Source organism: Panthera pardus, unplaced genomic scaffold (assembly GCF_024362965.1).
Source record: "Panthera pardus isolate Hobbes unplaced genomic scaffold, ASM2436296v1 HiC_scaffold_16, whole genome shotgun sequence".
NCBI classification, from domain to species: Eukaryota; Metazoa; Chordata; class Mammalia; order Carnivora; family Felidae; genus Panthera; species Panthera pardus.
In genome coordinates, this window is record NW_026526721.1 from 111,036,469 (window position 1) to 111,050,303 (window position 13,835).

At 37.7% G+C, this 13,835-nt stretch overlaps 1 protein-coding gene across 4 annotated transcripts in view; it reads right to left on the minus strand.

Annotated features, from left to right (window-relative positions):
• Positions 1–13,835, minus strand: part of MBNL1 (muscleblind like splicing regulator 1) — a 206,159-nt gene that overhangs the window by 167,652 nt on the left and 24,672 nt on the right. The window contains exon 1 of one of the 4 annotated variants that reach the window (XM_053903707.1): positions 13,605–13,622. The exons of the other annotated variants lie outside the window; for them this stretch is intronic. The gene's annotated coding sequence lies outside the window, so the exon portion shown is untranslated. Of the gene's footprint in view, positions 1–13,604; positions 13,623–13,835 lie in introns of those variants that run through there. 4 annotated transcript variants of the gene reach the window in all.

The window sequence follows — 13,835 nt, forward strand, 5'->3', positions numbered from 1 at the left end:
TGGATTAGGATACCCAATGTCTGCAGTTGACAACTGCTCTAAAATCTACAACTGTTGGGTTCAACAACCTATTTTTTTTTTTTTTTTGCCTGGCTGTCCAGTTTGACCTTCCCTGTGAATCAGTGTTCGCACCAGATGCCTCAATGACCTTCTGAAACTTACAAGGCTTCCAAGGCTACAGATATTTTCAGCTGTATCAGCCCTGGCTGTCACAGCATTCTGCATGATATTGAGTGGCAAAACTGGAGCCTCCTGTACGAGCCTGACCTTTTAAACTCACAATATTGTGCTGCCACTCAAAATTGAGTTTTCTCTTTCTGCATTACTTTGTGATACCATTTCCCTTGCGTAATTGTAAAATAGCATTCTAAGCATAAAACGGTACTTTTCTTTACGTGAAAATACTTCACTTCTACACAGGAAACCTAACACGGATAGAGGCTTTAAAATAAATATTTATTGACATCTATAAATAATTTTTTTTTAATTTCTAAAAAGATTATTTAAATTTTGTGGCAATAAGAACTATAATGTCATTATTTCTGCAATGGCCAATTTGAAATTTGAGAGATGTCTAAATTTTATAATTACACTTTCATAATTACATCTGCTTGTGTTAACCATTATGTATTCAATGCCTAGCACAGTGCCTAGAATATAAAGGAACCCAAATTAATATTTAAGTGAATGTTGCAGAATCTTTCACATTTAACTATTCTTCATTTATCATAGAACTATTGGGCTGAAATACAGGTGCTTAATTTTCTTGCCAAAAAAATTAGTACATCAGCATGGGGTATTTCTCTTTAAAAATATGTCTGAGAATGCTTGGTACACAAAGGGAAAATATTTTTTGAATACATGAATGTCAGGTCACTTATAAACAGAAAACTGTTGCTGTGGGACTAGGTTAAAGTTTAACAGCAGTGGATGAAAACAGCAGTGGAAATCAATTCATTAAGACATAGATTAAGGTTCTTAATAATAGTATCTATCAACTATTTAATCTCAAGCCTTCAAAACTACTGGAGTGATAATGTATTCAAAATGATACATGTATATTAGAGTATCTTTTATTTCCATTTCCTGCTATGTTTTCACAAGTCTTCCTTGTAGCCAGGGCAGAGAACCACAAAATGATATTAAATAAATATTTCAGAGCCAAATTCATAAACTAACATTGGTTGGTGAATGTATCCCTTAGCCTCATACATTTATTCTATTCCATTTTTAGCTATAACGTCTGTGCTACTTTGTAATCCTTTATGGAATATACATGTACATATGGATTAACACACATAGATGCACACAAGACACACACATGCACACACTCTAATTACCCTGATAGGGATTTGAGGGAACATGAGAAGATTTAATCAGAAGATTAATCAGTCTTCAAATGACTGTCAATTTTCAATAACATTTGTGATTATTTTAAGGTTGGCAACAGATTTCTGTATTTTAGTGATGAGAGAAATGAATTCCCTAATGCTTTCAATAATGCAGCTGAATAAATTGGGAGAGTGTCTGCAATACTGTCTTTGGGCTCAAGACACTTCTTAAAATGGGCCACTTAAAGCCATCCAACTGAGCCACTGGCAGTGTGCTATGTCATTCAGAAGTGACATCAGAAACTTCACAGGTGCTAATGATTTTGAGTCTAAAAGTAGATTTCGCTGATCTTGGTGAGTGCTGGGGCAAAGGGTATTAGGTGTGAGTAGAACTAATACTATGCAAACCACACTTGATCTAGCTCTTTTTCCCAAGCCAGCAAAACTCCAAAAGTCCACTTCCTGGTCTCTGCTGTTTTGTCTGACCGTATTGCTTCAAAACCCGTTTTTCACATCTTCCCTTCTTCGTTAGGTCTTTCCAGAACAAACTTGGGTTAGGCCTCAAATCTCTACTGCTGTCAGTATTTGTGTACTTCATTCACAGCATACTGAGGGAAACAAACAGACAAGAAGCCAAGCTGCTGGGTTAAGATCTCAGCACTCGTGGTACCTTCCTACGTGACCCCTGAGCAAATTACCTGACCTCAGCCTCACCAAGCCTCCATTTTCTCACCTGTGAACCAGAGAGAGGGAAGGCACCGCATAAATCTCACAGTGCCGGGAAAGAACCATACATGGTCACATATGTAAAAGAATAAGTGCCTACCAAGTAAGTGGCTATTTTTGTAATTATGACGATCGCTAATGGTCTGGCCCTGTTGTGATTTTGGTTGTTTTTCTTATTTCACTAAAAATGGACTTTTCTCTCTAGGCTATCAACTTCAAAAAAGCAGAAACCATATCCTTCATTTCTCTTGAAAATGTCAGTCAAAATCTCACGGTGGAGTTTTTTATGCAGAGGGCTCTAAATAAATGTTTATGATTAAAAATGAATAGTAGTAAGCCATGAAATAAAAATTCTGAGTCTTCTAACCCAGCCTGCAGATTAAATCCTGGAAACAAGGGATGAACACTTCACAGCTGAATGGGGTCGTACAAAATACGCACAGTTGCACTTTCACCATTTCAAAGTTTGGAAGCTAGCCTACAAAATACAGCTTTATTTCCTGCACACAAAGAAAAAGCTGGAGGAAAAAGAGCATCGTGTGCATATCCAAAACCCTTTGTCATTAAAGTAAAATACAACACACCTCTCTCTTACAGATTTTTCCTTTAACATAAAAGTCGCAGGCTCTGAAACTTGACTGTCAATACTGAGTGATTTAACCTCCTACTCAAGGAGTTAGCATTAAGAAGCTTCGGATGAAGTATGTGTCCCCATCTTTCTCCCAAAGTGCCAACATCCGAAATCAAGCCATCGTTTCTGTCTCATCTAGGATGCCACTACATTTGGGTCATGCTGATGTATCCAATCCTTACACAGAAAAACAAGCACCTTAAGCGTTGAATCACATAACTAAAAGGAACTGTGAGTCGATTCTGTCTTTCCTCCAACATACAGAGCACGTAAAGAGTTAACGTGTCTACTGGACGGTTTTAGGCAAATTCCACACTCTGCCCACAAGCAGCCTATTCTTGGCTCCCGTGCCCACTTTGTTTTGCCCGTACATTACTTGTGAATATTTCAATCACTACACTGGAAACTACTTTGAGAACAGAGCATGTCTTACCTCTGCCCGGGACAGGACAAAGGGGTACGACAAGCAGCACGTGGACACTGTGCTCAATCGGTATTTGCTACGTGAGAGGGTTTTCCTTTGAGGCCCAAAACAATGGCATGAGCCTTCCATTTTCCTTCCCTAGACATTATATAATTTCATTTGCTGTGTGTTCTAAACAGCTCTGTAAGAGAGGAATTTGTTAGCAAAGTGACATGTCTCCAACAGAACACGTCTTCAGTTAATAGCTTCTCTCTTGAAATCCTAAGCTGTGCCACACAGTGGCTGAGGGCACACAGACTGCTGTGTGAACATGATACAACACGAAAGCATGAAATAACCACATCAGGAAGATAAATGAATTTAGCGTGTGCTCTGGAGCTACCCCTATCATTTCTCAGTGAAAATTTTATAGCATCACATTATTGGTGTGAAAGTAAATTATCTCCTGAAACTTCACAAAGCTTCCTTGGAGAGCCTCCCGAAACGCAATGTTGTAACAGGTCACACCATTGCAAGCCCTTTTCATATCTGCTGAAGACAGGAGGCCTAGGGTGTTTTGTTTTGTTTATAAATCTAAGAAAGAGATTATAAGCATTTGTCAAACTATAAGCCAAAGTCAAAGCAGAAAGACAAAAGTTTATTTGGCAGCCTTTTAAGTTAAATTTACGCCTTCCTGACTTGTGTCATTTGTGGTATGGGTGAAGTTTTAAAATTACTGTATCGTAACTATACCCCTTGCATCCCCAGCAGAATCATCAAGAGGTAACAAAAAATTCTGTTCTGAAATAAGAAAAGACAGGGGTTCAGTTCAGTTTGGCTGCTCACCAGCTGTGTGACTTCAGGCAAGCAGGTTAACCTCTCTGCGTCTCTGTTTCCTTACCTCTATCAAGAGAATGATGGCTCCTGCCACGAAGGCCTGTTCCCTGTTTAACACCATTACCAGGTGATTCTTTCAAAAAAGAATATAAGCTGGCAACGTCTCACAGAGAAGACACTCGGATATGGTAGCTGGCCTCCTTACTTTCCCCCTGTTCATCCCGTTTCCTTACAAACGCTGAACAGATAGACAAATTTCTCCTCCACACAGCACACCTTGACTACTAAGTTCCACTAAGACTTCCTTTCTTTGGATTTTCTTCTTTCCTTGACTTTCCTCCTTTGGTACTCAATAGTATAGCACCAATACTCAACTGTACTATTCACTTTTCATGTCTTTCTCTTCAGCTCAATTACACGCCAACGAAGAGAAACTAAGTAATTCTCCTTTGGATCCTCTTCTGCCCTACTATATAATCCCTTGACTCTAATAGGTACTCAAAGTATGTTTGTTAATTGGTTATTTAGCATAACACAAAGGATGAACTGATTTCCCTGTATGGCCTTATGGTTAACATAGCAGAATAGCTTTTTACGTGAAAAGACCTCAGCACTTAGCAAACTTTGATCCATTACTGAGAAACAGACACAATATTTTCTCCCAACACAGTATTAATTGCTCCCTAAATAATATTTACTTTTAAAAACCCATCCTCAAAACTCTGTTTCTCTGAGTCATTTCCCACATGCAATTTTCAGTAAATGTAGGTCCCCCAGAAAGCGTCGTGCACAATTCTGCTTGAAGGATAGATTTTTCAACAGTCTCAATTCTTCTGGATATTTCAAATTAGTTTTTGAAAAGGTCATGCAATACCTCAGAGAGACTCTATACCTGGGTCAAAGATCTGCTTGTATTCCCTGTTGTTCACTTTTGCTATGCTCGTCGTATCTCTCAAAGTCTTCTGGATGGGGCATTTAAAACCAAATATTATCTAATGCCACTAAATTGACAATGCAGCTTTCCCTGAAATGTCTGAGCAATGAAATTCAAATAATGGCTCAAAATAATTTGGAGTAAATTTGTCTAGTTAAAATTAGCCCAATGAACAGAGAAAGCAAAGAAGAATTTCTAATTTTAACACCATTTAATCTTACTTTAAAAAATGAACATTTTGTGAACATTATCTTAACAGTGCAACTGAACAGATTTTTATCTTATCTTTATAAGCACAAGGCAAAAATCAGATAAACTAATAATAGAAAAAGACATCCTAAGTGTGGCTCTGACATAATACTAAGAGGCATAAAAACAAAAGCTGAAATAAAGCACTGTTAACATTATTTTCTCTAGCTCTCTGTAAACATGCTATAAAGACATAAACAGAGCAATTTTTATTATTTCTCATGGAAATACCCATCTAAAGAAATAATAAGTGGTAAATAGGTATAAATAGAATCTCCTTCTTGAAAACTGTCCTGATTTCATGGGAATCTGTCCATGCATGTTAAATACAACATAATCTATCATTGCTCTGACATTTTCTGCTTAAACTATGTTAAGCCATTTACTTGTAAAAAGCATGTAAGGACCTTAAGCAAAATGGCCAGTGAGAATGCCTCTAAAGCTTTCTATTCCATTCAAAACATAACTATCCTCACAACACCAAGAAACTGTTAACTCAGTGTAACTGCTTACTTATTCCCATATGTACATCATTCTGTTTGTAACAGTGTCTGATTATTAAGGAGTTTTATTTCCAGGAAAGAGAATCTCACAGTTATACTGATACGTTCCCTAAAATAGCAAGGTCTGAGAAGCAGAAATGTCAGTGGCATTGAGCACATTGCAAACTTACTTTATCATGTATCTGTGTGACACTTGCTTTATCACAGAGGCCAGGTTACACCGGTGTTCCTTTAATGAGGGACCAGAAGTACCTGGCCAACATTGCAACACTTCCTAGCAAATAACAACATACGCCTAAAGAGGAAATTATGCTTACTTCAGAATTACCAATTTGGGATGAAGAATTTGGCGACCTTCTACAGCTCCTCAGATCCTGTGCTTTATTTAAAAGAGGTGGACACAGAAATGGCATGGTTTAAGAAGTTAACACGCAGCGTCCACTTAATCGAGTTATAGAGTTCCTGATAGAACGCAATTTCAAGTGTTTTTATCTTACTGGTATTTAGAATAAAGTTCCTGATCATAAAAGAGCTCGCAAGTAGCAACATAATGAACAGAATTAACATTAAAGACTGAAATTTTTATGTAAAACTTTTCCGATGAAAAGTTTAAACGATTCTTACTATATTTTAAGAATCATTTTTAACACCTCCCATTCCCTTTCACGTCCACATCTAGTCAGTTGCTACATCCTATGGACCCTATGCCTGTCACTTCTCCCCCAGTGAACATGTCCTCCTTGTCACTTCCCATCATTTCCCTCAGTCCTTCATCTCTTTCCTACAATCTCTACTGCATCCTGTGCGTCCTATCCTTCCTCTAAATTGTCACTAAAATAGGTGCCTGTCGGGTTACGCGCCTGGCCAAACGTCTCACGTTCCCAGCTGGGTGTCAAACTCGTATCACCTGTTTCTCAATGCCCCCCCAACGCGTAGTGCCAACCTCCTTTCCCACCTAATTCCTCCCTTCTCCCTACTCTATATGCTGCCCACCTCCCCCTGTGCCTTTTCTCTCTATCCTCTTTCTATTCATTCTTTTCGAGCCTCCCCAAACACTGGAGCAAGTGCGACTCTGCTAAAGTATTCCAAATGTCTGCGGTCTTGATCTCCCATGCACACTAACACAAGCATTCTTTAAATCTACTTTCATTCTTTCACGTACAAACATGGCTTCTAGAACTGGGCCACCCTGGTTCAACTCCTTGCTGTGCTACTTATTAGCGACGCCACTTGGGACTATTAACTTGTCAGTGCCTCGGTTTCCCCATCTGCGAAGCTGAGATATCAACAGTAACCATCGCACAGGGTTGTTCTGAGGAATACATGAATTGATTCATAAATCTTACCCTGGCACATAGGAAGCAGTCCAAAATGTAAGTAATCACCATGACAGTTCTTACCCTCATTACTATTCTTTATAGACCATTTCCAATTGGTTAAAAACATGGACATTTGAATAAAGACAGAAAACAAGCCTCATAATTCTACAAATGACAAAAAGAGCTGTCTAGCCATGCTACTTAATCCTAAAGATAAAGGTCATAAGGCCTAGTTTACAGCTGCAGAAAAAGATTAAATGAGCTATTTTATAAAGAAATGGACAGCAAAGTACAACTTCTACTAATTATTATTTATATGTTTAGAACTTCACAGATACAGAACTTAAGGACTGGAAGGAGTCAATGGTTGTTCCCAGATCACATATCCAGTCAGATCTGGTATAAAATAAAGTCTATACATTGTGAAGCTTCTCTATGCCTACCCACCCCACCCCCCCAACCAACAAAGTCATTTGTTCCTTTCAAAACACAGACAAAAATGCAGTAAGTATATCCAGAACTGGAAATTTTAAAATGATAATAGTAACACTGATATCACCTCCTACATTTGCAGAGTGTGTTCCACTTTTCAAAAGTTCTCCCCCAGTGAGGTCTGTTTTTGTTGTTCTCCTTGCACTGCAACAAACACTGGGGCTTTCAAAACGAACTTAGAAGCTGTTTATAAGAACTGATGTATCTTTTCGTATACTACTTCCTGAAACTAAAATTTGGTAAAGAGAAATATCAATGAGGGGGCCTCCGGCTGAGGAATGCTGAGTCACAAGTCCAGCCAATGGTTCAGAGCTTTTCCCAACAACTTTTGCCGGACAGCAGGCCTCTATGCCTTCCTTTCTTTGTATCTGTCACCTATCCGGACTACCACCACCGACCCCAGACTATCTTTCTGCTAGGATAAGAGCTACCCATCCACATGGAGTGCTAAAAGGTCATTGCAAAAGTAATTCTTTTCTTGCAATGAGAGAAGGGCAGAAACAAATAAAATGTAAATGTCTCATTACTACTACCATCAACAATGCTGGCAAACAGATTGCTAGACACAGGATTACAAATTGTAGATACTATAAGCTCTGACTGGTCTTGTAAGTTCTAACTCTAAATCAAGTTCAAAAAATGCCTTTAACGATGTTCTAAATATGAACTGCATAATGCCTTATTTTGGCATTCTTGCTATTTAACATGCTTGTGATGTGTTTTGACTATTAAACTGTAAAGTCTCTGTTTATATTTCCTCACACTCCCACTGCACATATTATTGTTACCACACTTTTTAGCATTTTCTGGAAGAGTCTGTTCAGTCACAATCACTGTAGACAGATGTTAGTCTGCTGCAAACTCAAATAAGAAGGTATAGATGATGTTGCCACACGTTCCACAGACTATCTACTTAAAGCATTTATTATTTTTCAAAACCCACAAAACTGTACTCCTAATTGGGACAATTATACCTGTGTCTGAAACCATCAGTTAGAACTTTCTGCTTTTATTTCTTCATTTCTCTTTCATTCAATGTCACATTAGACTGGATACTCAGGCTGTTTCTGATTAAAATCTCCTGGCTAATATATACTTCTCTCAATGCTGCTCATCACGCTTTATGCATCTCTTTTCCCAAAAGGAAATTACTGCTTTTTCAATACATTTTAGCATTATTTCCACTTCTTAACTTTAATATATAGATTTTTAGAAAACAACCTCATTGTAAACAACCTCACTGTCACTGTCAGTTTACTTTCAACCTAGTCTTTGGCAATTTCTCTCCATCCACTGTTCAAATCCATTACCCATGCTGGTCTCCTGACACACAGTAACTATTTGGTGCTTCAACAGTAAAACTGATGGCAAAAGCTATCAATTATTCTCATATAGGACATTTGGAAATCCATATATTTCTACTAGAAAAATGAACTAAATAAATGGACTAGAACACATACAAAAATCCCGTGTCGGGATGCTAAATATAAATGCATGAGAAATATGGAAATATCACTGAATATATATAATTAAAACTGGCTTAATAGAATATTTTTCTATGGTTGGAAAATAAAGAATAGTTTTTTTCCCCATTATTTATGCGTTAGGACTGTTTCCTTTATTATATGTATTGGTCAGAGCTACATTAAGACTTAGTTTTCCTTATCTGAACTTCCAAAACCATGTTACCAAGCCACTGTTTATGAAATCTCACTTTCTACTTACAGTTATTTTCAAAACTCCTAACTTCTGCTACCAGACTGCTACTTCTTTGAACAAGCGTACTTTGGCTAAGTTTGGTAGATTTCACTGAGCCTAGCTTGCTATTTTTGCCACAACACATATTCACTTATAAATCAACAATACAAAATAAAATCTCTCAAATCGACTGTGATGTTTATTTCATATGATTAAACTTGTTCCCATGATCCTCGAATCTTGTTAGCTCTTTAAAACAAGTTCATTCTTACTTAATAGCTCCCAAGCTGTTTTAAAAATGAAAATATACTGTTAAATGTAAGTTCCTTTTAAAAATTCTTTGGAGGAAGAAGTATCAGTTAAAGAGGGACAGGAGTTGATATCTGCACTGACTTTAGATTATATGCTATTTAGCACAAATCTTTTTAATACTTTGATGTTATTTAACATCCAGATTATTTGAATAAATTATTAGCATTGTCTAGGGCACACCTAGCTTTCACACAAACACTCACATAAAAATTGTGTCCACATGCGTGAGTATGTACCTTATCAACTGTTATTCACCTCTTTGGATGTACAAAAGATATACTTGTCAATTTTTATTTAAAAATTTTTTTAATCTTTATTTATTTTTGAGAGAGAGACAGAGTGTGAGCAGGGGAGGAGCAGAGAGAGAGGGAGACACAGAATCCGAAGCAGGCTCCAGGCCCTGAGCTGTCAGCACAGAGCCTGACGCGGGGTTCGAACTCATGAACTGAGAGATCATGACCGAGCCGAAGTCGGACGCTCAACCAACTGAGCCACCCAGGCACCCCTATACTTCTCAATTTTTAAAACAACGCCCATGGAGATGACAGTTTTTCTTTTGCAGTATACATACTACTGGAAGCATAACAGTTATTTCAGAAACATCTCCTTTTTAAAAGAGTTGATCTCAGTGGAAAAGGAATTCTTCACTCCATGCAAGATGGCTACCTTTCATCATGAGATTATTACATCCTGAACTGTTTTAGCAAAGGGTAATCACAGAAACCTGAATAAGACCTCAAAAACAGTGGGAAAAGTGTCAACTATATAGTGCCTAATACTATAACATAAATGCTTTCAAGATTCTTCATTTTTATGGATGTCACGGGCACCCATGTTAAGATGTCTCTTGGAAAACGTAAATAATTGTCTATAAAAGAGGTACTAAAGTCATTAAAAACTAATAATATGTAAAAACCTATAAACATGTATTTGCTAAGTGTTTTTTTCCAGGATATAGCTGTAATGTTTATATAAATATATATTTGTATAATATGAAAAACACTACATAAAAATCAATTTCCCTATCTCAAACCTAAAAATATAAAATATGTCTAGAGACACTTAATGCCACATGTCAATAGCTGTTCTTGAATTCTCTGCTTTGCAATCAATATCTCTCCAACCATTAGTGACTATGCTCCATGACTCATCAGAAATGATATGCAAAGTTAATGGGGATCGTTGTTCCCCCCACACTCCCTACATGCATCGACACTAATGGCAGTTATGCCTCACATAGTGGGAGACAGATTCAAGATGGCACCAAGCCAGGAGGCAACTCTTCTGAGGTTCTCTAAAACCTGCCCTGCCCGTGGAAAGAACCCACTACATCCATCCTGTCCTATATCTTTGGCATCCTTCAAGGAAATAAAAGTAAGCATGCTTTATATGGATAAAAAAAGAAGCGCATTTTTTCAGCTTAACACTCACTGTGTATGGCAAAATGGACTTCAGTTATGAAAATATCTGAGGGGAATGTTTCCAGGACCTATGCCATTGTGCTTTGTTTGCTAGTCAGATGCTTTCTCAAGAATGTGTTCAAATTATAAAGACAATGTCTCCGTGTATAGAAATTCCTGAAAGCCCATATTACCACAGAAACTTATTTTTACGTTTCCTAATATTCAAAACAATGCCTTATACCATACAAGTGAAAATCTCATTCTTGTGAATTTATTAATTAACAATTCGGTCAGGAGTTTGTTTGGATTTACTTAATGTTTTTATTTTCTAAGGAAGGAAAGTCATAGGAAAGGAAAATACATATTAAGCATTTGAGGATAATTGCTATTTACCAAAAACTCTATTTTAAAATAAGTTTTAGTGACTCGTTTATGTTTGGTAACTTCAGGACAATGATAGCTATAGTGTCTCTAAAATGTTCCTAAGTAGCAATCATACTCTATTCTGGCCTTTGAGAGGTGTTAGGACTCATCCACTAATTATAAGCCTTTTCTCTGTTATTACTACCTCACCATTAAATCTCTAAACTAAATAGTAGTTTTGAGGAAATAAAAATAGATGTTAGGTAGTGTGTTTTCTTAGATTTTGGTTACAATGGATAAGAAAGACAAGGTATTTGTGTGTATAATATACTTTTTTAGCTTGTGAAAATAAAAGTCAATTTTATTATTTTAACCAGCAAACTCACGAGGCTTTCTCTCAGAATTCTGCTCCCCTGATCTATTTGAGAACAACACTGTCCAATAGAAATGTAATACAAGCCACATTTGTTATTTTAGGTTTTCTAGTAGTCGTATTTTAAAAAAGTAAAAAGAAACAGGTGAAATTAATCTAACTGAATATTCTACTGAAACCAATCTATCCAAAATATTATCACTGCAACACATAATCAGTATTAAAAATACGAATCAGATGCTTTACATTCTTCCCTTCTTTCAAAGTTTTCCAAATCCAGAAGGTATTTTACACTTAGAGCAAATCTCAGTCCCAACTAGCCACATTTCAAATGCTCGACAGCCACATGTGGCTAGTGGCTACCGCATTGGGTGGCAATTCTGGATTTCCAAAAATACGAAGCTCTTGAGCCTAAAAGGCCATCACTTCAAAATCTTCCTATGTAACATCTTCTATAATCAGCATTGCTGCTAGGATTTTATTTTGAGCCAAACATTTAAGTGAATACATTTTGCTTCCTTCCTTCACTCCCCTCACCCTGCCTTTCTATTGCGCACCCTGATAACTTTCTCTTAAGGGCGTAAGAAACCCCAGCGACCTAGTCTCTTTAGCTTCTTCTAAGCAAGATCTGAGATGTTCTCGAACCTGTGCATCTTCAGTCATCAAGCAGAAAACCTGAAGGTGCAGCAAAAGGCTATTATCTGTTTTCATAAATAGAGATATCAAACACAGGTCTAAAGAACGGCAACACTGATAAATGCCAAGGGCAACCTTTTTGCTTACAATAAAAATAGGAGATTTTATATAATAAAGTAACACGCCCTGGTTCAATGAGAAATATGATTTGACTCTTCCCCTCACCCCAGGAGAAACCTTGGGATACTCTGTTCTTGGTCTGGAACAGAACCCAGTGCTTCATTTCATAGGAATTCTGTGCCCAGAGGAAGAACAGAATGCTGGAAACAGAATTTAATGAATTCAACTTGGAGTCTTAAGTTTGCCTCAAATGTGGAAATGTAAACACAAGCAATAATATTTTAAACCATGAAACACTTTGGATTCTCCACTGGCATGGCTGCATTGAGTACCACACTCGATGTGTATCTGCACACAAATTTGTTCTTAGTAACATGAGAAAAAAAAAATTAAACTAGGCACATGCGAGCTTTTCTGAGTCTCTTAGTAATAATAAAACCTGATTATTATGTCTTAAGTGACACTGTAATTATAGACGGATGGATGAACAGGTTTTCTGGTGCTGACCTAACCTGTTCCCTCAAACACAAAAGGCAAACTTTTGTAGTGCTCGGTGAGGGAAACCCCCCATTAAACAAATAAAACTAAAAACTATGTCTACATCTTGAAAAAAAGCCCTACCAACACAATAATCCAAAAGAATTTCACCGCCATGCAAATACACCACATGGATGAGAATCAGAACACTGTCAGGTTCCTAAAAAAACAGTTTCTAGCTATAGCTGTCACCCACCGACTTTAAGAAAGCAAAGATACAAGTGTCAACAGTGTGCTTTCTCAGGCTACAAAGTAACTTTATTCAGTGTCTCTGGCTATAACTCTACATCTAAGGCATTCTAAGTATTGAACTAAATATTCTCAAGATGAGTTTTACAGTCCTTGAACTTCCGTTTTAACCGCCTCAGTGATTTTTTTTTTTTTTTCCTATCTCAACAGCAAGACAAGGAGAGACACCAACGCTCTCAGGAACCCACACAGACAACATGGAGTGGATTACTTATGCGGGTATAGACTAGTTATGTACTAAATACCCTCTGTGTATAAACAGACACTGTGTTCAAACCCAGGAGGGAGGAACACGGCGTCCACGGGTGTAGGATTTCAAAGCGCCTTGCAGAGGGCCTGCAAATCCAAAGGGCATTAATTATGACTTCTCTCTTGGTGTATTAATTTGTTTAAGAAACGCCTCAGAGGACGGCAGAGTTTTACCATCCATCTGCTATCGCTTGTGCCTGTGCTGGTGGGCACACAAAGTAAAGACAGTGGCAAATAACCTTTCTGGCAGCTTCTTACTCCGTTTTAATCCCAGGGAAGCACACTCCACGGAAACACACCATCAAATCTCAGCAGCAGCCGTCTACTCTCAGGCCAGGGAGAGACTTAAGAACACAATGACTCTTGTAGCAACACCCCTGTAGTTGTAAAGTGCCGTGAGAGGGGCCAACACAAGCTCCACCATATACCTGCTCGTGTTACAAGCTCTGGAATCAAAGTATTCTCACATG